Here is a 26,975-nt window from a genome sequence, read left to right as displayed (position 1 = left end):
GTTGGGAGTGGGGCACCTTGCGGGACAGCCCCACTAGGCCAGCGTGCTCTGGACGGGGCAGTGTCTGGATGGGACACAGATAGAGAAACAAGGGCCGCGCAAGGAATGTGCCCCTGTGTATTCACTCACCTGGGCTTTCCCTGGAGACAAGCAAGTAGGGTCTCCTTGGAGTGAATTTTAAAGCAGCCCTGCTGGTTAGAATTGAGGTTGGAAATAAGAGAAACAGCAATAGGGAAAGTACTACAGCAGGAAAGAAACCAGAGGCAATCTCAGAAAAGAGCACCATTCTGGGATGTATGTGAAGAGAGGTGGGACACTTCTCTTCCTTCCCCTCTCTTCAGAGCTGCCATGCACAGTTTGGGGAAAGCGCCCCATTAGCTGTGCCTGCAGGAAGTGCTAACCACAGATAGGAGACAAATATGGAAGAAAGAAAAGGGAAAAAATTCACAAACTTTGAACCAAAGCATAATGGCTAGCCTGTGTTCGGGTGTCTAAAGACAAAATAAGTAAATGTCTTCAATCAACATAGTCCCTCTTGGACTTCCCTGGTGGTCCAGTGGTTAAGAATCTGCTTGCCAGTGCAGCAGGGGACATGGGTTTGATCCCTGGCGCAGAGACACAGATAAGCCTAGAAGACTATAAAAGGACTACTTAGAGAACACTTGAAGTCAGGACCAAAGGCCTGCTGAGCAACAGAGACAAGTATGTCCTTGAATAGAAGAAGGCTGAGCGGCCTCTCTCTTGCTTCATTTTCTCAACAAATAGATACTGAGCTTTGTTTGAGGTGCTGTGCCATGCCTTGAAAAGATGCCACCACTGACTCAAGGGATCTACATTTACTACCACCTTACCCTCTCCTACTGAAATTCTTCTTTAAAGACCTAATGACAAAAATAGGGCAATATAGGGAACTCCCTGATATCTAGCAGTTAAAAATCTGCCTTGCAATGCAAGGGACATGCGTTCAATCCCTAGTTAGGGAACTAAGATCCCACATGCTGCAGGGGAACTAAGCCCAGGCACTGCAGCCACTGAGCGCACGAGCTATGACCAGAGAGCAGCCCACAGAACCAAAGCGAGGATCCTGAGTGTTGCAACTAAGACCCCACGTGACCAAAAATAAACGAATTTAAAACTTTAAAATAGGGCAATATAATGGTCACCAAGCTTTACAATTTCATTTCTGTGCATCTTCTTGAGGATTTCCCTGGTAGCCCAGCTGGTAAAGAATCTGCCACAATGCAGGAGACCCCGGTTTGATTCCTGGGTCAGGAAGATTCCCCTGGAGAAGGGATAAGCTACACACTCCAGTATTCTTGGGCTTCCCTGGTGGCTCAAATGGAAAAGAATCCACCTGCAATGTGGGAGACCTGGGTTCGATCCCTGGATCAGGAAGATCCCCTGGAGGAAGGCATGGCAACCCACTCCAGTATTCTTGCCTGGAGAATCCCTATGGCCAGAGGAGCCTGGTGGGCTACAGTCCATGGGGTCACAGTCGGACATGACTGAGTGACTAAGCACACACGTAGCTGCTTGAACCATCATTTGAAAAAAGAAGCACAAAAATGGCAAATACAGTATGGAACTTCAAATTTTGTATCAGTTTTCAAAATTTTTCTAATTAAAAAAGAAACTCTTGAAGCTTACCAACTCATTTTGCTGTTCTTTCAAAAGCAAAGATAGAAGCTTTGTTTAAAAGGTCATGTCTCTATTATGATAATAAAATAGTTCTTAAAAAATTATTTAACATAGTACTCAGTTGGAAAAATACAGCAAAACATGAAGCAGGTTCAGAACTGAGAAAGATCTAGTCTAGTTCTGTGAGTTGTTTTTGGAGAGAAGAAATAGGGTAAGAAAGTTTTTGGATTTTGTCCAGGTCAGATCCAGTTCAAACTTCAAAGAGAGAACAATATTGTTATTTGAGTTCAGTTTCAATTCAAATTAAAATATCACTTTCCTACTTTCGGTTTAGTTCAGCTCCCTGCTCAGAGTTGAGAATGCCATTTAGCGGAAGGAGAGACCCCAGGGCAATTATTTTTTAACTCATTTTGTTGCTCCTGAGGGTAGTGAAAGTGTCAGTTGCTCAGTCGTGTCTGACTCCCATCCCATGGACTGTAGCCCGCTAGGCTCCTCTGTCCATGGGATTACCCAGGCAAGAATGCTGGAGTGGGTAGCCTTTCTCTTCTCCAGAGAATCTTCCTGACCCAGGGATCAAACCCCAATCTCCTGCATCGCAGGCAGATTCTTTGCCATTGGAGCCACCAGGGAAACCCTGGTTACCTGCTACTCCACTGTAAACTGAGTATAGTCTGCACCTTTCAGATCCACAGAGGACAGTGGAAATCCTTCAGTGCACAGAGTTCCTTGGGCTCTGGGATCCATATGGCCAGAGAGCCTTTTTGAGTTCATGCCCTACTCTGAGGAGAGGCAGGAAGGAGGCCGAGGTCTGATGGTTTCCTTGTGTTGGGGGGGACCAGGGCTGAGGAAGTGGGAGGTAGACTCTGGGGAAGCTGGCACTTGGCATCGAGATGGAAAGCAAAGGTATGCAGTGAACTCCATCAGACACCAGGAGAAACATCAAGAGAGGTGCAAAGATACCTGTTTTCTGCTCTTCATCCATTCCTAGAGACCCAGAAAAGGAAAAGTGAAGAATAGGGGAAGGCGATGATTCAATTCCATTAGAACTGAATTGCATTGATAGATTTATTTGAGGGAAAATTGACATCTATAAAATAATAAATTTCATTCAGCAGCTAGAATGCCTTTCTACTCTTTTGGTCTTTTTTAAGTGTCCTTCAGTACACTTATGATTTTATTCCTATCTTGCATATTTATTTTTTTGGCTGTGCTGGGTCTTCGTTGCAACACATGGGCTTTCTCTAGTTGTGGCTTGCAGAGCACAGACTCTGGAGCATGCAGGCTCAGTAATCGCGGTGCTCAGGCTTGGTTGTGCTGCAGCACGTGGGATCCTAGTTCCCTGATCGAGGCTCAAACCTGCATCCCCTGCACTGGAAGGCAGATTCTTAATCACTGCGCTACCAGAGAAGCCCCAGTATCTTGCATATCTCTGATCATATTTTTGTCTCAGTATTTTAGTATTTTTGTGTGTGTGGCAATAATAATTAGAATCCTGGTGTGTTGCTTTTGTGTCCTTCTTATTAGTCTCCTATTATCTCATTTGACTATCTTGCATTTTCTGACTAGACAGTGATATCATTGACAAATAGTGACAATTGAATTCTCTCTTAAATTTCTTAAAAATGTGTTTATTTGTTTATTTTTGGCTGTTCTGAGTCTTCATTGCTGCTCGAGGGCTTCCTCTCATTGAAGCAAGTGGGGGCTACTGTTCGTTGCAGTGCTCATGGCATGTGGGATCTTCCCAGACCAGGGATCAAACTGGTGTCCCCTGCATTGGCAGGTGGATTCTTAACCACTGGACCACCAGGGAAGTCCCCCCTCCTTTTTTTTTAAGTTGAGGTGTAGTTGATTTGTAATATTATGTTAGTTTCAGGGGTGCAGCACACTGATTCATTTATACATACATATATGAAAAAATATATATATGCTTTTTCGGATTCTTTTCCCTTAGAGGTTTTTACGAAATATTGAATAAAGTTCCCTGTGCTATATAGTACATTCTTGATGGTTATCTATTTTATATATAGTAGGGTGTATATGTTAATCCTAACCTCCTAACTTATCCCTCCTCCCACCCACCTTTCCCCTTTGGTAACCATAAGTTTTGTTTTCATGTCTGTGAGTCTCTTCTGTTTTGGAAACAAGTTCATTTGTACCTTTTTTTTTTTTTTTTTAAGATTCCACATATAAGGTGATATCATATGATATTTGTCTTTCTCTGGCTTTCTTCACTTAGTATGATAATTTCCTTTCAATCTTTATACTACTTTAAAAAATATTTTTATTCTTCATTTTATTTATTTATTTTTGCCACACCATGAGGCTTCTGGAATATTAGTTCCCCAACCAGGGGTGGAACCCAAAAGTCCTAACTGCTGGATGGCCAGGAAATTTCCTTTATATTACTTTTCTTGTGCTTATTTTATTGATTCAGTAAGACTTTTGGTAGATTCCAGTGAATAGTAGTAGATGTAGAAAATAATACTGTCATTTCCCTGGTTTTGTGGAAATACTATATTTGCACCCACAGGTATCATGTTTATTGTGTGGTCCTAGTAGCTAAGTTTTCATCTAGTCTGTCTTGTTGTTTAGTAGCTGAGTCATGTCCAACTCTTTTGCAACCCCATAGACTGTAGCCCACCAGGCTCCTCTAGCCATAAGACCATGTTAGTTTCACATGAACAGCACAGTGACTCATTTATACATACATATATAAATATAAATATCAGTTCAGTTCAGTCACTCAGTCGTGTCCGACTCTTTGCGACCCCATGAATCACAGCACGCCAGGCCTCCCTGTCCGTCACCAAGTCCCGGAGTTCACTCAAACCCACGTCCATTGAGTCAGTGATGCCATCCAGCCATCTCATCCTCTGTCATCCCCTTCTCCTGCCCCCAATCCCTCCCAGCATCAGGGTCTTTTCCAGTGAGTCAGCTCTTCGCATGAGGTGGCCAAAGTACTGGAGTTTCAGTTTTAGCATCATTCCTTCCAAAGAAATCCCAGGGCTGATCTCCTTCAGAATGGACTGGTTGGACCTCCTTGCAGTCCAAGGGACTCTCAAGAGTCTTCTCCAACACCACAGTTCGAAAGCATCAATTCTTCGGCGCTCTGCCTTCTTCACAGTCCAACTCTCACATCCATACATGACCACAGGAAAAACCATAGCCTTGACTAGACGGACCTTAGTCGGCAAAGTAATGTCTCTGCTTTTGAATATACTATCTAGGTTGGTCATAACTTTTCTTCCAAGGAGTAAGCATCTTTTAATTTCATGGCTGCAATCACCATCTGCAGTGATTTTGGAGCCCCCCAAAATAAAGTCTGACACTGTTTCCACTGTTTCCCCATCTATTTGCCATGAAGTGATGGGACCGGATGCCATGATCTTCGTTTTCTGAATGTTGAGCTTTACGCCAACTTTTTCACTCTCCTCTTTCACTTTTATCAAGAGGCTTTTGAGTTCCTCTTCACTTTCTGCCATAAGGGTGGTGTCATCTGCATATCTGAGGTTATTGATATTTCTCCCGGCAATCTTGATTCCAGCTTGTGTTTCTTCCAGTCCAGCGTTTCTCATGATGTATTCTGTACATATAAGCACGGTGACAATATACAGCCTTGACGTACTCCTTTTCCTATTTGGAACCAGTCTGTTGTTCCATGTCCATATATATATATGCTTTATCAGATTCTTTTCCATTATAGGTTATTACAGAATATCGAGTAGAGTTCTCAGGCAAGAATACTGGAGTAGGTTGCCATTTCCTTCTCCAGGGAATTTTCCTGACCCAGGGATCAAACCCACATCTCCTGTGTGGCAGGTGGATTTCTTTTTTTTTTTTTTACCACTGAGCCATCTGGAAAGCCCTCTGTTCCACCACTAAGACTGTGCATCACAACTACCAGACTGAGCTACAGAACCCACAAGCCACAGCTAATGAATCTGAGAGCTGCAACTCTATATGGACTCTGTATGGACTATACTGTAGTCCATATACCTAGAGCCTGTGCTCAGCAACAAGGGAAGCCGGCACTATGAGAAGCCCACCCCCCACCCCACAAAGAGACTAGAGAGAAGATCGTGCATGGCAGCGAAGACCCAGCACAACCAAAAAGCAATCAATAAAAATAGGCTACTCAAAACAAACAGAAACAAACTATTCACACACTTCTGATGGCACGTTGTCTACTTTCCCAGGAACAGAAGCCAGAGTTGGAAGAGAAAGCCCACAGGTCACACACCTGTCCCTTACTCTCCTGTCATAAAGGTGCTAAGTCATATCTCTTCAAGGCTTGCCCAACTGTAGGGGACAGGCAAGCTTTGGCAGCTGAGGGACCAAGGGTGGAGCATTTTTTAAAACTATTTATTTATTTACTTATTTATTTGGCTGTTCCCAGACTTAGTTGCATGATAGGGTATATCTTTCGTTGCGGCACATGGGCTATCTAGCTGGGGCACACAGACTCCAGAGCGCTCAGTAGTTACGGCACAGGCTTAGTTGCCCTAAAGCATAAGGGATCTTACTTCCCCAACCGGGAATCAAACCCGAATCTCCAGCCTTGCAAGGCAGATTCTTTACCAAAAGAATCTGCCTGCCAATGTAAGAGATATGGGTTTGATCTCCAGTCCATGAAGGTCCCACATACCTCGGAGCAATGAAGCTCGTGCGCCACAACTACTAAGCTTGTGCTCTAGAGCCTGGAAGCCACAACTACTGAGGCCCGCAGGCCTAGAACCCATGCTCCGAAACAAGAGAAGCCTGCACACTGCAGCTAGAGCATAGCCGCCACTCCCACAACTAGACAGAAGCCCGTGCAGCAACAAAGACTTTGCACAGCCCAAATAAATCAATAAAATTATTAAAAAATAAAAACCCAGGGGGCCACGCCTTTTAACCTCTTCCTGTACTTAGAGACATGCCTGCTGTGTGCATGTTGGTGAGAGACAGGCCCCGCTTGCCACAGAGGAAGCCCTAAAGGCCTGTTGTTACTCACACAGAGAGAGAACAAAGCTTAGCCCACAGGTACGCTTGCCAGCTCAGATGTAGGAGGCCTGGAGATGCCAGGGCAGTTTAATATCAGTTGTAGGAAGGAGTAATAACAGTACAGTAGTTAAACATGTATTAGTTCAAAACATAAAGAAAGAGTGAGAAATTAAGTAGCATTGTTAGAGCAGATACAATCAGACATAATGAAATAAAATTCAGAGGGAAAATTTAAATCATAAACACACGGGAACATTCTAATATCAAGCTGACTAGATTATTACAAAATATTTTAGGATTTCCAGCAGGGCTCCTGCTTCTCTTCAAGGCAAGCTAAGCAACACACATTTACCTTTAAATTGCAACAAGCCAACTTAAATGTTGGTTAAAGCTCAGAGAGCATGACTCCCTGGGCTGGGCACAGTGGCAAAAACCTTCAAGGGGAAATTATTTTCAGAGGCACAAGCTGAAAATATAAATAAATGAAGCAAATGTACAGATCAATGAAACAAGTGAACTTTAAAAAATAAATGTTCTTTTCAACAAATGGTGCTGGAACAACTGTACATCCATATGTAGAAAGGTGAATCTAGACACAGACCTTAACACCCTTCACAAAAGCTGGATCATAGACCTCATTGTAAGGCGCAAAACTACAAAACTCCTAGAAGTTAATAGAGAAAACCTAGATGATGTGGGGTATAGTGATGTCTTTTGTAGATATAACACCAAAGGCATAATTCATGAAGTAAATAGTTGACAAACTAGATTTCATTAAAATTAAATACAGAGGATTTGGGGGGAATCCCCTGGCTGTCCGGTGGTTAACACTCTGGTCTGCCAGTGCAGGGGGGCTGAGGTTCGATCCCCAGTTAGGGAACTAAGATCCCACAGCACAGCCAAAAGATTTAGAAAAAAGAGAGAGGGGAGTTTTGGAAACTATAGTGGTGGACACTATATAGTCTATGAGTCCAAGCTCATAGAATGCTCAACGTCAAGAATGAGCCCTAAGGTAAACCATGGACTTCGGGTAATAATTATGTGTCACTATAGGTTCATCAGTTGCCACAAATGTCCCACTCTGGTGGCAGATGTTGGCAATGGGGGAGGCTAGGCATGGGGTGGGGGAGGAGGTATATGGGACATCTCTGTACCTTCCTCTCGTGGTTTCTGTAAACCTAAGTGGCTTAAACAAATAAAGCAAACAAAACTGTTTTAAAAAAGGAATGTAAAGAATTAAAATGATTAGGACCAGGCATTCTTAGAAAACTCATTTAGCTGAAAGGGCAGGAGATGAGGACTCAAAGAATACGTGTTCTCCAGGCCCACAAATCCGCTGGAGTCTTTGTAGCACTTAGCGATACCTGCAGTTTTCTTATTCAGTTGTTCCCATGTTTATTCTCTGTCTCATAACACTGTGCACATAGGGATGGACTCTGTCTGCTTCTCACTGTAGAGACCCAGCACCTTAAGCACACAGGCCAGATGCTCAACATAGATTTGTGGTGGGCTGATCCCCTTCCCCTTTCTTTGGGACACATCAGAACCTCAGTTCTGCTCACTTCCCTGCCAACTTTCTCATCCTCCACTCTCCAAGCGGAGGAGTCCTCACTAGATCTGAGATGTGTTAGAGGGAGGCTAGGGAGCCTTGCCTCATATCATTGCCCACGATTCTTCCAGATCTGGCTTTGCCAGAGTGCTTCCTTTGCCTCATAGGCCCAAATTATTGAATTGATGAAAGCCTTTGCTTCTGAGCCCCTCCCTTCCTAAGGCAGTGAGCCAAGGACCGCCAGGCTAAGAGGCAAGAGTCACCTGCAGCAGCACCAACCAGTAAAAGAAGTTCATCTGAGCCACTGATGCAAGTCACATATCTATGTAATTTTCGATTTTCTAGTAGTCTTACTAAAAAATATTAAAAGAACATGAAAACTAATTTTATTGCTACTACCCTGTTTTACTTAATAGATCCAAAACATTATCATGTCACTATGTAATCAGTATGAAAGAGTTATTAATGAGATAATTTCCCTTTCATTGTCCCGTCTTTAAATTTCCATGTATATTTTATGCTCACAGCACTACCGTAGGTTTGCACTAACCACGTTTCTTTTTTTTTTCTTCTAGAGAATGTTTTCTGTAAACGCTTATTGAAATACAACACGAATAGAAAAGTGCACAAATCTAATGTATACAACCTGATGAATTTTCACAAATGAACACCAACAAGCATTTTAAAGTGTTTGTTACATCCATATGTAATCCCTGAGAGGATTCCAGATAATACATTTTATTCCTGAAGAGGACATTGGTGAAGAGGATTCCCTTTCCCCAAGGACCTTTTTCTTTTTAAAAAAATCTATTTATTTTCATTGGAAGATAATTACTTTACAATATTGTGATGGTTTCTGCCATACATCCACATGAACTGGCCACAGGTATACATGTGTCCTGCCGCATCCTGAACCCCCTCCCGTCTCCCTCCCCATCTTAGCCCTCTAGGTTGTCCCAGAGCACCTGCTTTGTGTCATCCTGCTTCATGCATCCAACTTGCACAGGTCTTCTGTTTTGCATATGGTAATGCACATGTTTCAGTGCTGTTCTCAGAAGTCTTGTTCTTTATGCGTCTGTGTCTCCTTTGCTGCCCTGCATGTAGGATCGTAGGTACCGACTTTCTCAATTCCATATATGTGCATTAATATATCCAAATAGGAAAAGGAGTACATCAAGGCTGTATATTGGCACTCTACTTATTTAACTTATATGCAGAGTACACCATGAGAAACGCTGGACTGGAAGAAACACAAGCTGGAATCAAGATTGCCGGGAGAAATATCAATAACCTCAGATATGCAGATGACACCACCCTTATGGCAGAAAGTGAAGAGGAACTAAAAAGCCTCTTGATGAAAGTGAAAGAGGAGAGTGAAAAAGTTGGCTTAAAGCTCAACATTCAGAAAACGAAGATTATGGCATCCGGTCCCATCACTTCATGGAAAATAGATGGGGAAACAGTGGAAACAGTGTCAGACTTAATTTTTTTGGGCTCCAAAATCACTGCAGATGGTGATTGCAGCCATGAAATTAAAAGACGCTTACTCCTTGGAAGGAAAGTTATGACCAATAGATAGCATATTCAAAAGCAGAGACATTACTTTGCCGACTAAGGTCCGTCTAGTCAAGGCTATGGTTTTTCCAGTGGTCATGTATGGATGTGAGAGTTGGACTGTGAAGAAGGCTGAGCTCCAAAGAATTGATGCTTTTGAACTGTGGTGTTGGAGAAGACTCTTGAGAGTCCCTTGGACTGCAAGGAGATCCAACCAGTCCACTCTGAAGGAGATCAGCCCTGGGATTTCTTTGGAAGGAATGATGCTAAAGCTGAAACTCCAGTACTTTGGCTACCTCATGCGAAGAGTTGGCTCACTGGAAAAGACTTTGATGCTGGGAGGGATTGGGGGCAGGAGGAGAACGAGGATGAGATGGCTGGATGGCATCACGGACTCGATGGACGTGAGTCTGAGTGAACTCCGGGAGTTGGTGCTGGACAGGGAGGCCTGGTGTGCTGCAATTCATGGGGTCGCAGAGTCAGACATGACTGAGCGACTGAACTGAACTGATAGAGTATTTGTCTTTCTCTTTCTGAACCACATTTCAAGTGTTCAGTGACCACACGTGGTAGGTGGCTTCGCAATTTGGAGCAAGGAAAAAATGGGGAGAAAAAAACCTCCATCGGTATTTTAAGATGTCCCCTCCGATCCTCACGGTGGCATCTCCAGTATACATGGTGCGTCCAACAGAAGGGGAAGGAAGCGGGGATGGGTGGCAAGGGCGGAAGGAATTGGCCACATCCCTTGTCTTGGATCCCTTGACTACCTCTAAGACACTTGCTCCCTCTGGGTGTCTGGCAGGCTGCTTGGGCCGTGCTGGGGAGTTGGAAGCAAGGTATCAATCCCCCCAAAAGCTCACAAAGAGTCAAGCGGAGGCCGCCCCCTCTGTGGTTCCACTTGGCCCTGGCCCAGGTGGTATGGAGGGCTGGCAATGCAGAGTGCCAGCCGCATCTCCAGGTTTCTAGTGGGCTTCCCCTGTATCTCGAGGTGTTAACATCATTACTGCCAAACGCCAGCACCCTCGTGGCGCATCTCCAGGCTTCTAGTGGGCTTCCCCTGTGTCTCGAGGTGTTTACAGCATTACTGCCAAACGCCAGCACCCTTGTGCTATTCTGTCCGGCGTTCCAAATAAGTGCTTTTACAGCGTCTCCGCGCCAATTAGCCTAAAGTGTAATTGCCCTATTGTGAAGCCAGGCCTTCCTTTAGAACTTGCCATCAAAGGTCTCCGGGGCTCCCTACCAAGTACTCCTGAGCTTCTTTACCCTTTTTACTGGAGCCGAAGCGGCCTGAGAAGCCAGCGGCTGCCTATAAACAGCCGGTGAGTCAGGCAGGAAGCCAACGCCTCGCTCTTCCATCCGCAGAAGGCGGAAGCCCGGGAAGCCTTCCTTGTAGAGCAAAGTCACTGTCCGCCTAAGGAATATTTCACGTGCTTGCAGCTCACCCTTGTAACCACCTTTTGACCGATAACCTAAAAGGGATTAAGTACGGAGGATGATGAACATGATCTAACTTTTTCTTAATGAATCATGCTGATGATTAGGACCAGTAATTCTTAAAATAAGCTTCAACAAACAGCTTTTCTCTCTTCTCTAGCTGTCATTCCTAGCTGTCACTTCTGTTATGTGAGCCCTGCTTGCCTCAATCGGTCTTTTTCAAATGGTCCATGCAAGTCAGACACTATACCCTTGGGAACGTGTGCAAACTAAGAGAGAGTTAGAAGCCCTGAAGAAGGACGGAGGGGGTCTCCCTCTTAGTGGTACTTAGGTGCTTGGGCTTTGTCACAGCTATTTTAACTGTCAGAGTTGGGTTTTTTTTTTTTTTTTTCTGAATGTGATTTTTTTCCCCCTAAAGTTACACTTATCTACAGATAATTGAGAAATTCTTTGATTTGTTTGTAAACATTACTTTCCCAGGTTATACCAAGTTTTATTTCATGTAGTCTTAAGATATTGGAGAAAATGATTCTAGCTTAGGATCTAAGCTTAGAGAACTTCCGGGAGAGCACACAAAGCTGGCATTATTTGCTATATCGAATGTTCTTATTTTTCACTAACCTCTGGGCACACTTACAAATATTCTTAAAGAAGGCATTCATAGCTTATTATCTATCCAAGGAGAAAATGGAACCGAACCTGCTTTCACTAACGCCTACCTTTCAAAAACACATTCACACAGTTTCTTATTATGAAAAGGGAAAAAGAATGATTGCCAGTTGGCAACAGATGAGGTTTGTTTTGGAATCTAGTGTCATGGTTGTTTTGATGGAATCAGAGTTCACTTTGTTTTTTTTTAATCCTTGGGAGCATGTTTTTTTGCTCCTAACTCAATCAACCCTAAATTCTGTGAGATCTTGATAGGTTATAAGTCTCATTATAAACTGTAAGTTTCATTTGTGGTAGAGGAAGAAATGCCATTGTTCCGAATTCTCCCTTCACAGAGTGAAGAGCTTCCCTGGGAAAGAGACCAGACGTGGAGCTGGTGGCAACGTAGAAAGTGGAGGGGCAGAAAGTTTAGCAAAGCTCATCTTCATGGAAATGGCATCATATAACAGCATGTGAAACAGATGACCCCACCATCCCATAGAGTTTTGTTCCTACACACTGGGGTAGGATTTGGGGCAGGGAAAGCAATGTGACCCCAGAGAACTTCTAAGGGATAATTTGCTAAGCAATTGCTGAAAGCTATTGCAACACATCACGATAGGAGGAGGCGGGATTCTGAGGACTGCAGATAAACCTGCACAAGGAAACTGGTGTTGACCAAGCGGGCCCTCTGCTTCTCATTTCCTTCTCAGGGACACAGCTTCCTCTGATCTGGGAAAACATCGAAATCCCACAGCAATGCTTACTCACCAGATAAGCCAAGAAGAAGCTACCCCTTTCCAGGAAGTCTGTGACAACAGCAGGTAAGCATAGGTGAGCAAGGAGGTGTAACCAGTCCAGCCGGCCCCATCTCTGACTCACATTTGGACTATGCTTTCCTGGCTTCCCTGTGCCTCAGCTTCTCTGCCTGTCAAATGGGAGAGGGAGGGTATGGGATCATTTGGTAAAATTCTCTGAAATCTTTTGCTGAAAGGTTCTTCAAAAGGGCAAGATAGTATAATTAACCCTTAGCTATCTGGTGTGAGGTTGCTATAAATAGGGTCTGGAATATGGTCACAATGTTATAGGTTTGTTTACAACAATATAAATGGGGCCGTATAACGATCTACGGGAAGCTTAGCAGAACTCTTTGATAGGACATGCATTCAGGAAAGCTGAGACGCAGTCCTCCCCAGGACCAAATGGCCCCTGTGCATGGGCTTTCAGCAAAGATTTTCCTTCCTCCCAGAGCCCTGCTTCTCAGTGTGACCAGCCCAAGGCAGCTGTAGAGGAAGGTGGGTTCTGGTTGATCTAGGAGGCCGGTCCAAAATCTAATTTATACTGAAGTGATGTGCAGGCAAGTGTACATGTGTGTGCACATCCAGGCATCTTCTTGCCAAATCTGAATGTACCTTTAAAAATACAAAAATAAGGGGACTTCCCTGGTGGTCCAGTTGTTAAGGATCCACCTTGCAATGCAGGGGATGCAGGTTCGATCCCTGGTCAGGGAACTAAGATCCCACGTGCTGTAGAGCAACTAAACCTCCACACCACAACTAGAGAGTCAGTGCACCACAATGAAATATCCCTCACGACTCAGTGAAGATCCCGTGTGCCACAACTAAGACCCAATGCAGCTGAATTAATTAATTAGAAAAAAGTTTTTAAGTAAGTATAAACATGTAGCCTAGACAACTCCACGAAGTCAGTTCTAGGATGACACATGTCTCTGTGTTATAAACTTGGTGGTGGCCAGCCTTTAGCTCTACTAGACTGAAATGGGAAGCATTGAGCACAGAAACTGTGGCATATTCTGAAAGGATGGGTCAAGGAATCCCTTTAGTTTGGGAAGAAGCAGGAGCAAAAATGTTGGCTGGGGCAGCGTTTCGGTAATGTTAATATCCTCCTAACCCATAAGAGATGACTGGGGCGTGGCAGAGAGGCAGGTTCAGGAATAAACACCGAAATGGGGTGTGTGACCCCATTGTCTGTTATCACAGGACACTTTGATAGATGTATAAGGGACTCACTGGTGCATGGAGAAGCCAAATGTTCAGCTTTAGCCAAGTAAAATGGTAAGGTTTCTATTCTACTTTCATCTGGAGGGCAGAACTAAGGAAGGCACTTCTTAAAAGACATTTAATTATGGGCATGAGCATAAGAAACATATCAGAACTCGCTCTCGCCCTCCCTCACTCCCTCAAAGCTCTTATTTCCTCTCATTTTTGTTTACCTAGGTGATTAAATTTATTGTTTTAGATGCCTGGTACAGAGTAGTTGTCCAACTGATATTCAATGATTGAATGAAAAATAGCATTTAAACTTTTCAGAAATAGACAGTGAAGCAGCCTGGTGAAGGTTAAGTCCATGACTTATCAGCAGATGGAAGGCAGCAGGGAGAGGTTCTACAGAGCAGAGACTCCCTTCCTGCCTGGCTTTCTGTCTCTCTTTCGTTTGGGCCTCACTCCGCCTGCCTCACCTGCCTGGAGCCTCTAACCTCTTGGAAAATGGATGTTGGTACTACACAACTGGGAATTATCCTGGACTCTGATGCCCTGGAAGGGCCAAAGCTAAATTTCCCAGGTCACTCCGTGCCTGCCTGGAATAACAGGGGCAACATGGAAGACTCATGTTACATAGGAAGGACAGCCTGATGGTATATCCGCACGTCCCTGGTAAATCCCAAGTGAACTTCCCAGACAGCCGAGTGAGGTGGTTTGGAGCTTGAGTTTGCATCCCAGCTCTACCACTAGCTACGTGTTCTTGTAAATGGGTTTAATTATTGCACGGACCTGTATGATCAGGCCACCCAAGATGCCTATCCCCCTGCTCTCTTATGTCCCCTACTCAATCAGACCCTTCTTTTTTTTTTTTTTTTAACTTTTATTTACTTTTTGCTGCACTGGGTCTTCATTGCTTTGCATGGACTCTCTCTAGGTGCGGTGAGTGGGGTCTGCTCTTCATTGCAGTACACGGGCTTTTCATTGCTTTGGCTCCTCTTGTTTCTGACCACAGGCCCTAGGCACATGGGCTTCAGTGGCTGTGGCACACAGGCTCGATAGCTGTGGTTCTCGGACTCCAGAGCACCGGCTCCGTGGTTGTGGCACATGGGCTTCGTTGCTCCACGGCATGTGGAATCTTCCTGGACCAGAGATCAAACCCATGTCCCCTGCCTTGGCAGGTGGATCCTTATCCACTATGCCACCGGGGAAGTCCAGTCAGTCCTTTCTTCACCTACACCTACTCACATGGCTGATCTTCCGTCTTAATCATAGAGCTTCCAGCCCCAGCTGGTGATTGTTTTAATCTTTATATCAGAATGTCTCTACTACCATAGCTTATGAAAGGGGCTGTGAAGGGCATGCTCCTCTCCTGGTTTTCCTGGTAACCAGTGAGCCAGCTGACATCCTGGTAACCTCCACCTTCCCCCAGAGCAAAGACTGCTTCCATGATCTGCCTGCCATCTGCTGCCCACAGTGGACTATCACCCCAGGACCTTGCTTCAGACATGTAAGATCCTCTATCCACTAAGCCACTGAGGTCCTTGTCAGTGATGCTGGGCTATTTCTTCCAGCTTGAGCCTGGGCAGGTACCAGGCCTGCAGGCCTGTGGGATGCAGCCCAGCCAAACTTGTCAAGCTGTTGTGAGCACTAGGGAAGAAAATCCATGTAAAGCCTCTTAGTACAATGCCTGGAACATAGTAAATATTCTACAATGGTTAGATTATTGTATTCCATGATTCCTGCCAAATGGTCTCCTTCCCATGCTTCTGAGCCTCCATCACAAGTACATTGATTCAACCACCCATTCTTTCAGTAACCATTCCTTAGGATGTATGGTTAGTTAAGTCAGGTGTTAGGCACAAACTGTAGGATACACATATGAATCTGAATCTGACCTGAGTCCTGCTTCCAGACAACTTATACTAGGAGTGACCAAAGTGTAAGAAACAGAAAGTGTCTTAAGAGAGATGGGAATAAAGTGTGATATGGACACTCAGAAGAGACAACACAGTGGGGACTCCCCTGCTGGTCCAGTGGTTAAGATTCCACACTCCCAAGGCAGGGGGGGCAGGTTTGATCCCTGGTCGGGAAAGTAAGATCCAAAAACTAAGATTTTGGGGATGGCAAAAAAATAAAAAGAAGAACACAGTGGCTTCCAGGAGGGGAAAATAATCTTCAGCTGGGCCTTGACAGCTGGGCAGCTTTTGGAAATGGTTGGAGGTAGGAGTGGGGATGAGAACATTTAGGGTAGAAGGCAGAGGAGGAGAATCCACAGAGGGAGAAAGCAGCAGAAGTCATGCTTGGCTTCGAGTGTCAAGGAGAATAGTTTGGAAGGGGGTTGGAGCCAGGTAAGGGGCATGGGCCTCGTGTGTTTTCTCAGCCTCCTGTCCAGAGCCTCCTCTAAGCCCCCAGGTCTGTTTTTCGGGACCAGGATACAAAGACATAGGTGAGGGCGTTGGGGTAGGCGGTAGACTGGCTAGTAACCTGTAGAACAAAATCAACCAGGCTAAGACTTCTTTCTGAAGAACCTCAATAAAAATGGTTCTGGTTACTATTGCTACATCAGAGGTTATCCCCAGATATAGCTACATTCGCTCTGCCAGGGCAGGACGGGGCCATCATACATACAAGTGTTGTGCTCAGACTCTTGTGACCCCATGGATGGTAGTCCACCAAGCTCCTCGGTCCGTGGGATTTTCCAGGCAGGAATACTGGAGGGTTGCCATGTCCTTCTCCAGGGGATCTTCCCAACCCAGAGTTAGAACCCAAGTATTCTGTGGTTCTGCATTGCAGACAGATTCTTCACCCGCTGAGTCACCTGGGAAGCCCTCCCCTCTCCGGGGGATCTTCCTAACCCAGGGATCGAACCTGGGTCTCTGGTGTTGCAGGCAGAGTCTTTACTGTCTGAGCCACCAGGGAAGCCCCTGAGCCATCATAACATGAACCAAATAGCCCTCAAAGCCATATTTGTCATCATCGAGCTTTTTGGAGAAAGTTTACCAGCTGTGCTCTAGGAAAACCAGTCCAGGAGCTGTGTGTAGGATGGGCTGGCAACAAAGAGAGTGGAGGCGAGAAGATGCATTGAAGGCCACTGTCAGGATCTGGTAGGAGGTGGAGAGGGAGTGAAAAAAGGAAAGGGCGTGTCAAAGGTTAACCAACAGGTCTGGATGCTACTTGTGCAAGCAGAACCCAGAGAACCTGAAGCCTGCATTTCCAGATGGCCATTCATTGTGTTCTTCACTGATATCTAGCAACAGGAAAAGCAGAAATCTGTCTTCATATTTTCCACCACACCCAGGGGAAGGTAGGTATAAATGGCTATGCAGCCATGACCCAGGACGCTATGCTCTGAACTGATTCTGGGATCAGGTAATAGCCAGAAACAAAAATGAGAAAACAGACCATGCAAATGAAGGTAATTTCAAATTTTTTCAGATCCTTTTCCTTCTTTTTAATTGAAGTGCAGTTGATTTATAGTGTTGTGCTAGTTTAAGGCATACTGCCAAGTGATTCAGTTATTTATATTCTTTTTCAGATTCTTTTCCATTATAGGTTATTACAGGATATTGAATATACTTTGCGATACAGTAAGTCCTTGTGTATCTATTTTATATACAGTAGCTTGTATCTGCTGACCCCAATCTCCTAATTTATCCCTCCCCTACTCCTTTCCCCTTTGATAACAGAAAGTTTGTTGTCTATGTCTGTGAGTCTGTTTCTGTTTTATAAATAAGCTCATCTGTACCCAGATTTCTCAAATGCCATGAAAGAGGGATAGGTGGCCACTGTCCCCACCCACACCCCTGTTCTTGAGTGGCAGGATTCTCATCCCAAAACAATCCAGTATCTCTAACAGGCTTCTGGGGCCTCAGCCTCTTGTCACCCTTCTTTCTACCTCCTCTCTGAAATCTCCATCAGGGAAGCCCCATTGGCTTTGGCAAGGCCTCAGGAAAGATGGGAACTGGGCCGAACCTGGCTGGAGTTCTTACTGGTGGACTGAAGAATAACCATAGGCTAACACATCTGGAATCAAGATTGCCGGGAGAAATATCAATAACCTCAGATATGCAGATGACACCACCCTTATGGCAGAAAGTGAAGAGGAACTAAAAAGCCTCTTGATGAAAGTCAAAGTGGAGAGTGAAAAAGATGGCTTAAAGCTCAACATTCAGAAAACGAAGATCATGGCATCCGGTCCCATCACTTCATGGAAAATAGATGGGGAAACAGTGGAAACAGTGTCAGACTTTTTTGGGGGGACTCCAAAATCACTGCAGATGGTGACTGCAGCCATGAAATTAAAAGACGCTTACTTCTTAGAAGAAAAGTTATGACCAACCTAGATAGCATATTCAAAAGCAGAGACATTACTTTGCCGACTAAGGTCCGTCTAGTCAAGGCTATGGTTTTTCCAGTGGTCATGTATGGATGTGAGAGTTGGACTGTGAAGAAGGCTGAGCTCCAAAGAATTGATGCTTTTGAACTGTGGTGTTGGAGAAGACTCTTGAGAGTCCCTTGGACTGCAAGGAGATCCAACCAGTCCATTCTGAAGGAGATCAGCCCTGGGATTTCTTTGGAAGGAATGATGCTAAAGCTGAAACTCCAGTACTTTGGCCACCTCATGTGAAGAGTTGACTCATTGGAAAAGACTCTGATGCTGGGAGGGATTGGGGGCAGGAGGAGAAGGGGACGACAGAGGATGAGATGGCTGGATGGCATCACGGACTCGATGGACGTAAGTCTGAGTGAACTCCGGGAGTTGGTGCTGGACAGGGAGGCCTGGCGTGCTGCAATTCATGGGGTCGCAGAGTCAGACACGACTGAGCGACTGAACTGAACTGAACTGAACACATCTTATTCACTTTTCACTCTCATGCATTGGAGAAGGAAATGGCAACCCACTCCAGCGTTCTTGCCTGGAGAATCCCAGGGATGGAGGACCCTGGTAGGCTGCCGTCTATGGGGTTGCACAGAGTTGGACACGACTGAAGGGACTTAGCAGCAGCAGCAGCAGCAGCAGCAGCAACACATCTTAATCTCATCATAACAGGATCCTGTACACACATGATCAACATCCTCCACCAGAATGGTACTCTAGTATGTACCAGATATGATAGGGGGTCCATGGGAAAGTGAACCAGGAAAGAGGGTCCACAGGGAAAGAGAACCAGACATGACTTTCTTGACATAGGAGAAGCCATTTTGGTCTAAGCTATTTTGTGATCTAAGCCTGGCCAAAATACATGGGCCTAAATGGGTCTCAGTGATTACTGATCTTAAGAGAACAAAAGAATGCAGGAACAAAGCACTGCTATTAGGCAAGAGAAGTAACAATAGTAACAATGTATCAGTTGTAAAGATTCCTCAGTTCAGTTCAGTCACTCAGTCGTGTCCCACTCTTTGCGACCCCAAGGACTGCAGCACGCCAGGCCTCCCTGTCCATCACCAACTCCCGGAGCTTGCTCAAACTCATGTCCATCGAGTCGGTGATGCCATTCAACCCTCTCATCCTCTGTCATCCCCTTCTCTTCCTGTCTTCAATCTTTCTCAGTGTCAGGGTCTTTTCTAAGGAGTCAATTCTTCACATCAGGTGGTCAAAGTATTGGAGTTTCAGCTTCAGTATCAATCCTTCCAGTGAATATTCAGGACTTATTTCCTTTAGGAGTGACTGGTTTGATTTCCTTGCAGTCCAAGTGACTCTCAAGAGTCTTCTCCAACACTACAGTTCAAAAGCATCAACTCTTCAGCACTCAGCTTTTTTTGTGGTCCAACTCTCACATTCATACATGACTACTGGAAAAACCATAGCCTTGATTAGATGGACCTTTGTTGGCAAAGTAATGTCTCTGCTTTTTAATATGCTGTCTAGGTTGGTCATAGCTTTTCTTTCAAGGAGCAAGCGTCTTTTTATTTCATGGCTGCAATCACCATCTGCAGTGAATTTGGAGCCCCAAAACAAAGTCTCTCGCAGTTTCCTTGTTTCCTTATCTATTTGCCATGAACTGATGATACTGGATGCCATAATCTTCATCTTTTGAATGTTGAGTTTTAAGCCAGCTTTTTCATTCTCCTCTTTCACTTTCATCAAGAGGCTCTTTTAGTTCTTCTTCGCTTTCTGCCATAAGGGTGGTGTCATCTGTATATCTGAGGTTATTGATATTTTTCCCAGGGAAGTAAAGATTTCTAGTAGTAAAGATTAGCCTGAAGACAACCACAGATAGACTGGAGCCTAATGATATTGTTTATTTTTGGCCTTCGTGACTTCAACTAAAGCTTGGACTCTGTTGACCTTTGCCCCAGTTCTATGCTGAATTCTCTGCCAAAGCCCTTTCATTAATATAGATGTACACTTAGATGAAAACTTCCCCAATTTTACTGTTCAGGGGGACACTAATTTGGGAAAGATCCTCGGTGTTTTCCTTACTTGTTGCAAGTAATAAATTCTTCCTTTTTCCAGTCTTTGGCTTGGTTGTGTCTTTTGGATCAACACCCACCAAGAGGCAAACACAGTTTTTTGGGTAACAGTACTTTTGTTACAATTGACAAATCTACATTGACACATCATAATCACCTAAAGTCCATAGGCTTCTTTCTTGGTGTTATACAATGTATGGTTTGGACAAATGTATAATAACACGTATCCACCATTATAATATCACACAGAGTAGTTTCATAGCCCTAAAAGTCCTAGTGCTTTCTGTTCACCATCCCTCTACCCCTAGCCCTTGGCAACCACTGGCCTTTTACTGTCCCCATAGTTTTGCTTTTTCCACAGAATGTCATAGAATTGGAATTAGACATTATATAACTTTTCACATCAGGTTTTTTCACTTGCTGATGTTCAGTCACTAAGTCACGTCTGAGTCTTTGCAACTCCAAGGTCTGCAGCATGACAGTCTCCTCTGTCCTCCACTATCTCCCGGAGCTTGCTCAAACTCCTGTCCACTGAGTCGGTGATGCCATCCAACCATCTCATCCTCTGTCACTCTCTTCTCCTCTTGCCTTGAATCTTTCCCAGCATCAGGGTCTTTTTCAGCGAGTCAGCTCTTTGCATCAGGTGGCCAAAGTAATGAAGCTTCGGCATCAGTCTGTCCAATGAATATTCAGGGTTGGCTTCCTTTAGGATTGACTGGTTTGATCTCCTTGCTGTCCAAAAGACTCTCTAGAGTCTTCTCCAGCACTGCAGTTTGAAAGCATAAACTCTTCGGCGATCATTCTTAGTAATACACATTTATGTTTCCTCTGTGTCTTTCTTGTCTTGATAGTTCATTTCTTTTTAGCACTGAATCATATTCCCTTGTCTGAATGTACTCACTTTCAAATAATTGTTGCTAATACAATTATGAAAAATTATTATCTATTATATCAATTAAGAATGAAGAAAAGAGGTTTGGTTTTACCTTCACTTATTCCTTCTTCTATATGCCTCTTTTATGTAACTCCAGGTTTCTAACCTACATCCATCATGTTCCTTCTCTCTAAAGAACTTAACATTTCTTGCAATGCAGATCCATTGGCAAAAAAATTCCCTCAGTCAATTTTTGTTTGTCTGAGTATTCCTTCTTTAAGGAATACTTCTGTTAAGTATTCCTTCTTTACTATCAAGGGTTAATTTCACAGACAAAACTGTTGTTTTTTTCTCTTATCATTTTAAATGTTTCACTACGTTCTCTTCTTGCTTGCCTGGGTTCTGAGGAGAAGTCAGATATAATTCTTATCTTTGCTCCTCTCTATTGCTAAGATTTTTCCCCTGTGACCTTTTTCAGGATTTTTTTTCATCTTCTATTTTCTCTAGCTTGAAAATTATAAGCTTAGGTGTAGTTTTTGTTTTTGTTTTTGTTTTTGCTGTTATTCTGCTTGGTATTTCTGAGCTTCTTGGATCTGTGTTTTGGTGTCTAACATTGACTTCTCAATCATTATTGTTTCAAATTCCTCAGCTACGTCTATTTCTAAGTCCATCAAAGGCATTCTTAATTTCTGCTGTGCTTCTGTTTTGTTTCCTGTTACAGTATTTTAGATCTCTAGCATTTCTTTATTCTTTCTTAGAATTCCATCTCTCTGCTTCCATGCATGTGTATGTGCCTACTAAGTTACTTCAGTCGCGTCTGACTCTTTGTGACCCTATGGACTGTAGTCCACCAGGCTTTTCTGTTCATGGGATTCTCCAGGCAGGAATACTGGAGTGGGTTGCCATGCTCTCCTCCAGGGGATCTTCCAGACCCAGGGACTGAACCTATGTCTCTTGTGGCTCCTACATCACTGGCAGATTCCTTACTGCTGAGCCACTAGGGAAGCCCTTCTCTACTTACCTTGCCCATCTATTCTTGCATGCTGACTACTTTGTCCATTAGTGCCCTTAGCATATCAATTATAAGTTGCTTTAAATTCCCAGTCTGATAATTCTAACATCTCTGCCATAACTGAGTCTGGTTCTGATGCTTGCTTGCTCTGACCCTTCAAAGTGTGTTTTTAATTTTAAATTAAAAAAACATTTTCTTCTTGATAGCCAGAATGAATTGGCTAAGAGGAACTGCTGTAAATAGGCCTTTGGTGATGTGGTGAATTGCAGGGCAAGGGGGAGCGTTTTATAGTCCTCAGATTAGGGCTCGGTCTTTTAGTGAGGCTATGCCTCTAAACTGTGAACTTCACAGGTACTTCTCAGCACTCCCCTCTCTTTAGGTGGGCAGCATGGCTGGAGGGAGCTGGAGTTGGGGACTTCCTTTCTCCTATGTGGAAGGCTACAGCCAGCTGAAGTCAGTTTGGATCTGATAAAGTTCCAGCATGTGAGGCTCTGGTTAAATAGTTTCTCTTAAGAGTGGATCTTGTTAAGAACAGAATGCTCAGTATTTCAAAATGGTTCCTCTTCCCCTCCCCTTACCAGAAGCATGGGGGAATTTTTCTCCAATATTCACTGTAAGAATCCAGTAGAGCTCCAGGAAGTAAAACTCACAAAAGTTTTGGGTGTCCTGATGACTGGATCCCTCTGGAATGTTTCACTTGCCCGCACTGAGCCTCCAGTAACTCATCAGTTACAGTTCACGTTTCCCTAGCGTGGCTCTGGTCCCCATGAAGGGTTCTTCCTGGGTAAGTTGTGATTCTCTGTATTTGCCTGTCACTCTCGCCAGTTTAGGGGACAGTGATTTGCCCTGTGACCTCACTTCCATATGGATCTAAAAAGAGTTGCTGACTTTGCAGTGTGTTCAGCCTTTTTTACCTGTTGCTAGGATGGAGTGGTGACTCTCAAACTTCTTACAATGCCAAACCAGAAACCAGAAGTTCCATCCATATGTTTTGAAAAGTAGAAGGACAGCTGATATGTATTGAGCACCTGCCCTAAATCAGGTGCTTTACCTGATCCACTATTTCATTTTTTTCCTTGTAATAGTCCTCTGTGGAAGATGTGATTCTCCCCATTTTGCAGATGAGAAGCTGAGAGTTACAGGAGAAAGGCACTTGCTCAAATGTTCACAACAAGTACATGGTCTCCTTCACTCCAGATCCCATCTGATTCCAACTATGTTCTTACGTAGGAAATAAAGGAGGAATAAAGGGCAGAAGTAAGCAACAAAAATCATTTCCCATGATTATAAAAGCAGCTCATACTGTAAAATTTATGAAGAAAAGAACTTTTGTGTGATTAGATTCTACAGAGATGAGTGTTGGTAAAGCCCCAGGGACTGAGTTTCTAGCTTACTGCTCCTTAGACACAGTGCTAAGTCATTTCAGTCATGTCCAACTGTTTGTGACCCCATGGACCATAGCTCACCAGGCTCCTCTGTCCATGGGATTCTCCAGGCAGGAATACTGGAGTGGGTCGCCATTTCCTCCTCCAGGGGGTCTTCCCAACCCAGGGATCGAGCCTGCATCCCTTATGTCTCCTGCATTACAGACAGATTCTTTACCACTAGCACCACCTTGGAAGCCAGACATAGACTGGGCATTTAATAAATTCTTGCCAAATGAATAAATGAATGAGCATTCCATCCAGTGTGTTGTATGTCATTAAAGCATTCTTTCAGTGGGCCTAGCACTGTGCTAAGTACTTTGCATTCTTTATTTCATGTAATCCTCATAACAACACAAGGGAGGGGCATTTTTTTCCTCCATTTTTATTGTTGAGGAACCAGAGACTTAGAAAAAATAACTTTGTGCAAGATCATATAACTAACAACTGTAGAGGTGGGGCTTGGGCTGGGCCTGTACAGTTCATGCTCTACACCTGGACTGTCCTTCTTCCTGAGAGGAGTAGGGGAGGGGCTTCCTCCACACACCCACCTCTGTAGGCAGGCACCCCTGCTGATGCTCCCACTAACTGCCTCACATCCCCTGCATGGGATAGGCCCTTACCTCCCCCAGATGCCTTCTCTCAGGGTGCAGAACTGAGGGTGTTTAAAGCTTCCTCTAGACTGTAGTTCATGACCTCACAGAACCAGCTAAGCTAGAGAATCAGACAGAGGACAAGCCCAAGTGCTGCTGCCTGAAAGACTTTCAGTGTGGCCCAGGAAAGTCAGGGTCTTGAGGTCCCTGCTTGGGAACGGACATGATCCTTGCTCTGGCTTCTCTTTCCGACCCTTGGGCGTCATAGGATGGAGCACAGGATTAAAAGAAGGTCCAGCTACAGAGACCTGAGCCAGGCTGGCCGTGTCATCCTGGGAAAGACCATTAACTTCACCAAGACTCCTTTTCCTTCTCTATTGCATAATAATCAGAGTAAGAATAACAATTTCTGTCTCTTGGGGCTACTGTGATGACTCAGTGAGACTGGGCAGAGGAAGGTTCTTTGTAACTGGGAAGCACTCTACAAGTGACTCAGTTCCCAGAGCCCAGGACAGGGGCTTTTCTACTCCACCCTGCACCTCCTCATAAGGGGACGGGAGCACCTTTCACAAAGCAAGGATCTCCCAGGACCTGGTATTTTGCCTGTGTCTGGTTTCTGACCCCAGCATCTGGAAGAGTAGGCAATGAAGGAGCTATAGCTTCTGAGAAGCTATAGCTTCTGGCTGTGGTCATCCCTGTGGAGGAGTAGGGTTCAAGGCCTATCTGAGGTCCTTAGATCTTTAGAAACCTAGAAAATTTAGTCTCTCCTTTCTCTCCTCTGATGATCACTGATACCTCTCTCTACTTCCTGCGCAAACCTACTAGTTTCTCTCCTCCTGTGGAAGGTAAAGCTGAGCCATTGTAAGTGACATGGGGCTTTTTTCTTCCTTGGGACACTAATAATCATGCCAAGACCCTCTGTTGTTGCTGCTCCACCCTGGGACAGCCAGTGTCTTCTGGGAGCAGGTGTGGGTGAGTAGGAGTTGTTTAACCCCTTAATCTATATTCCTATCCACCCAGAAACACAAAAACTACACAACACAACACAGCACACACATACACACACACAAGTTAACTAGTCGCTCTTCCCGCACCTCATTCTTCACAAACTGTTGCTCAGAGAGTATGGTTATCAGAGACTGCCTGGGGAACAGTGTTCTGCTCTGAACTGAAAAGCTTAACTTAGAGTGGCCAAGATGGCAGAGTAGGAAGACCCTGAGCTCACCTCCTCCCATAGGCACCCCAGAACCATGGGTACTTACAGCAGAATTATTGAGAACAGACACCCGAGGCCTAGTGGAAGAGGTTTCCTACAACTAAAGATATGAAGAAGAAACCACAACAAGATAAGCAGTAGGGCTGCAGACATGGGATAATCAAGACCCATATCCCCAGGGAGGCGGTCCACAGATGGGAGGATAGTTACAATTGCCCAGGTTCTCCTAAGGATCAAAGGGTACAAGCCCCACAGCAGGCTCCCCAGCCTTGTGGCTCTATACCAGGAAGACAAACCCCCAGAATGTTTGGCCTTGAAGACCAGTAGGGCTTACTTTCAGAAGAGCCAGAGAACTGTGGGAAATAAAAACTCTACTCTTAAAGGGCACACACAAAATCTCACACACTCTGAGACTCAGAAAAGAAGCTGTAAATTGAAAGAATCTTGGATCAGACACACCTTCTGGTCTTGGAGAGCCTCCCAGAGAAACAGAGGCAATTGGAGCTCACCCTGGGGACACAGACATGGGCAGCAGTCACTTGGAGAAACTTATTCTACTAAGAGGACTCTGGAGCTACCAAGCACTATTTTGGAATCCCCTCTCTAACTTAGCACTAGGTCATGGCCCCACCCACCAGCTTGTCAACACCAGTACTGGAACACTTCAAGTCAAGCAGCTAGCCAGGTGGGGACACAGCTCCACTCAGCTGCCCTGGGACACAGTGCCATCCACGAGAGGACCCAGAACTTGGCCCCACTCAGCAGAAGATCAACACCAGCTCCCAGACCCTAGGCCCTGCCTCCAGGGACCCCAGGACCCACAACATTAAGTGTACTAACATTCATATCATAGGAGTCTCAGAAGGAGAAGAGAGAGAGAAAGGGGCAGAGAACATATTTGAAGACATAATAACTGAAAAATTTCTTAACTTAGGAAAGGGAACAGACATCCAGGTCCAAGAAGCACAGAAAATCCCAAACAGGGCTACCCTGGTGGCTTAGTAGTAAAGAATCTATCTGCAACACAGGAGACTTTGGAAAACCCCAAACAGAATCAACCCAAAGAGGGCCACACCAAGACACATTGTAATAAAAATAACAAAAAATTAAATATAAAGAGAGAATCCTAAAAGCAGCAAAGGAAAAGGCAACAAGTTATGTTCAAGAGAATGCCCATAAAGCTATCAGCTGATTTTTCAGCAGAAACTCTGCAGGCCAGAAGGGAGTGGCCCAATATGTTTAAAGTGATAAAAGGGAAAAAACTACAACCAAGAATACTCTATCCATCAAGGCTTTCATTCAGAAATGATGGAGAGAGAGAGCTTTACAGAAAAGGAAAAGCTAAGAGAGTTCAGCACCACCAAACCAGCTATATAAGAAATATTAAAGGAACTGCTCTGAGCAGAAAAGAAATGAGAAATATAAAAATTATGAAAGGAAAAATCTTGCTGGTAGAGGCAAGTATATAGTAAAGAAGGTAAATCAACCAGGTATAAACCTAGTAGGAAGGTTAAAAAATCATCTATTTAAGAGATATAAAACAAAAAGATGTAAAATATGATGTTAAGAACAGTAAAAGAGGAGGGGAAGAGTAAAAATTCAAGGTTGTTAAAATACATTAAAAATTAAGAGA

The sequence above is a fragment of the Capra hircus genome, chromosome 14 (genome assembly GCF_001704415.2).
Source record: "Capra hircus breed San Clemente chromosome 14, ASM170441v1, whole genome shotgun sequence".
In the NCBI taxonomy this organism is placed as follows: domain Eukaryota; kingdom Metazoa; phylum Chordata; class Mammalia; order Artiodactyla; family Bovidae; genus Capra; species Capra hircus.
The sequence above is the reverse complement of the archived record's forward strand: the minus strand, read 5'-3'. Positions refer to the sequence as shown.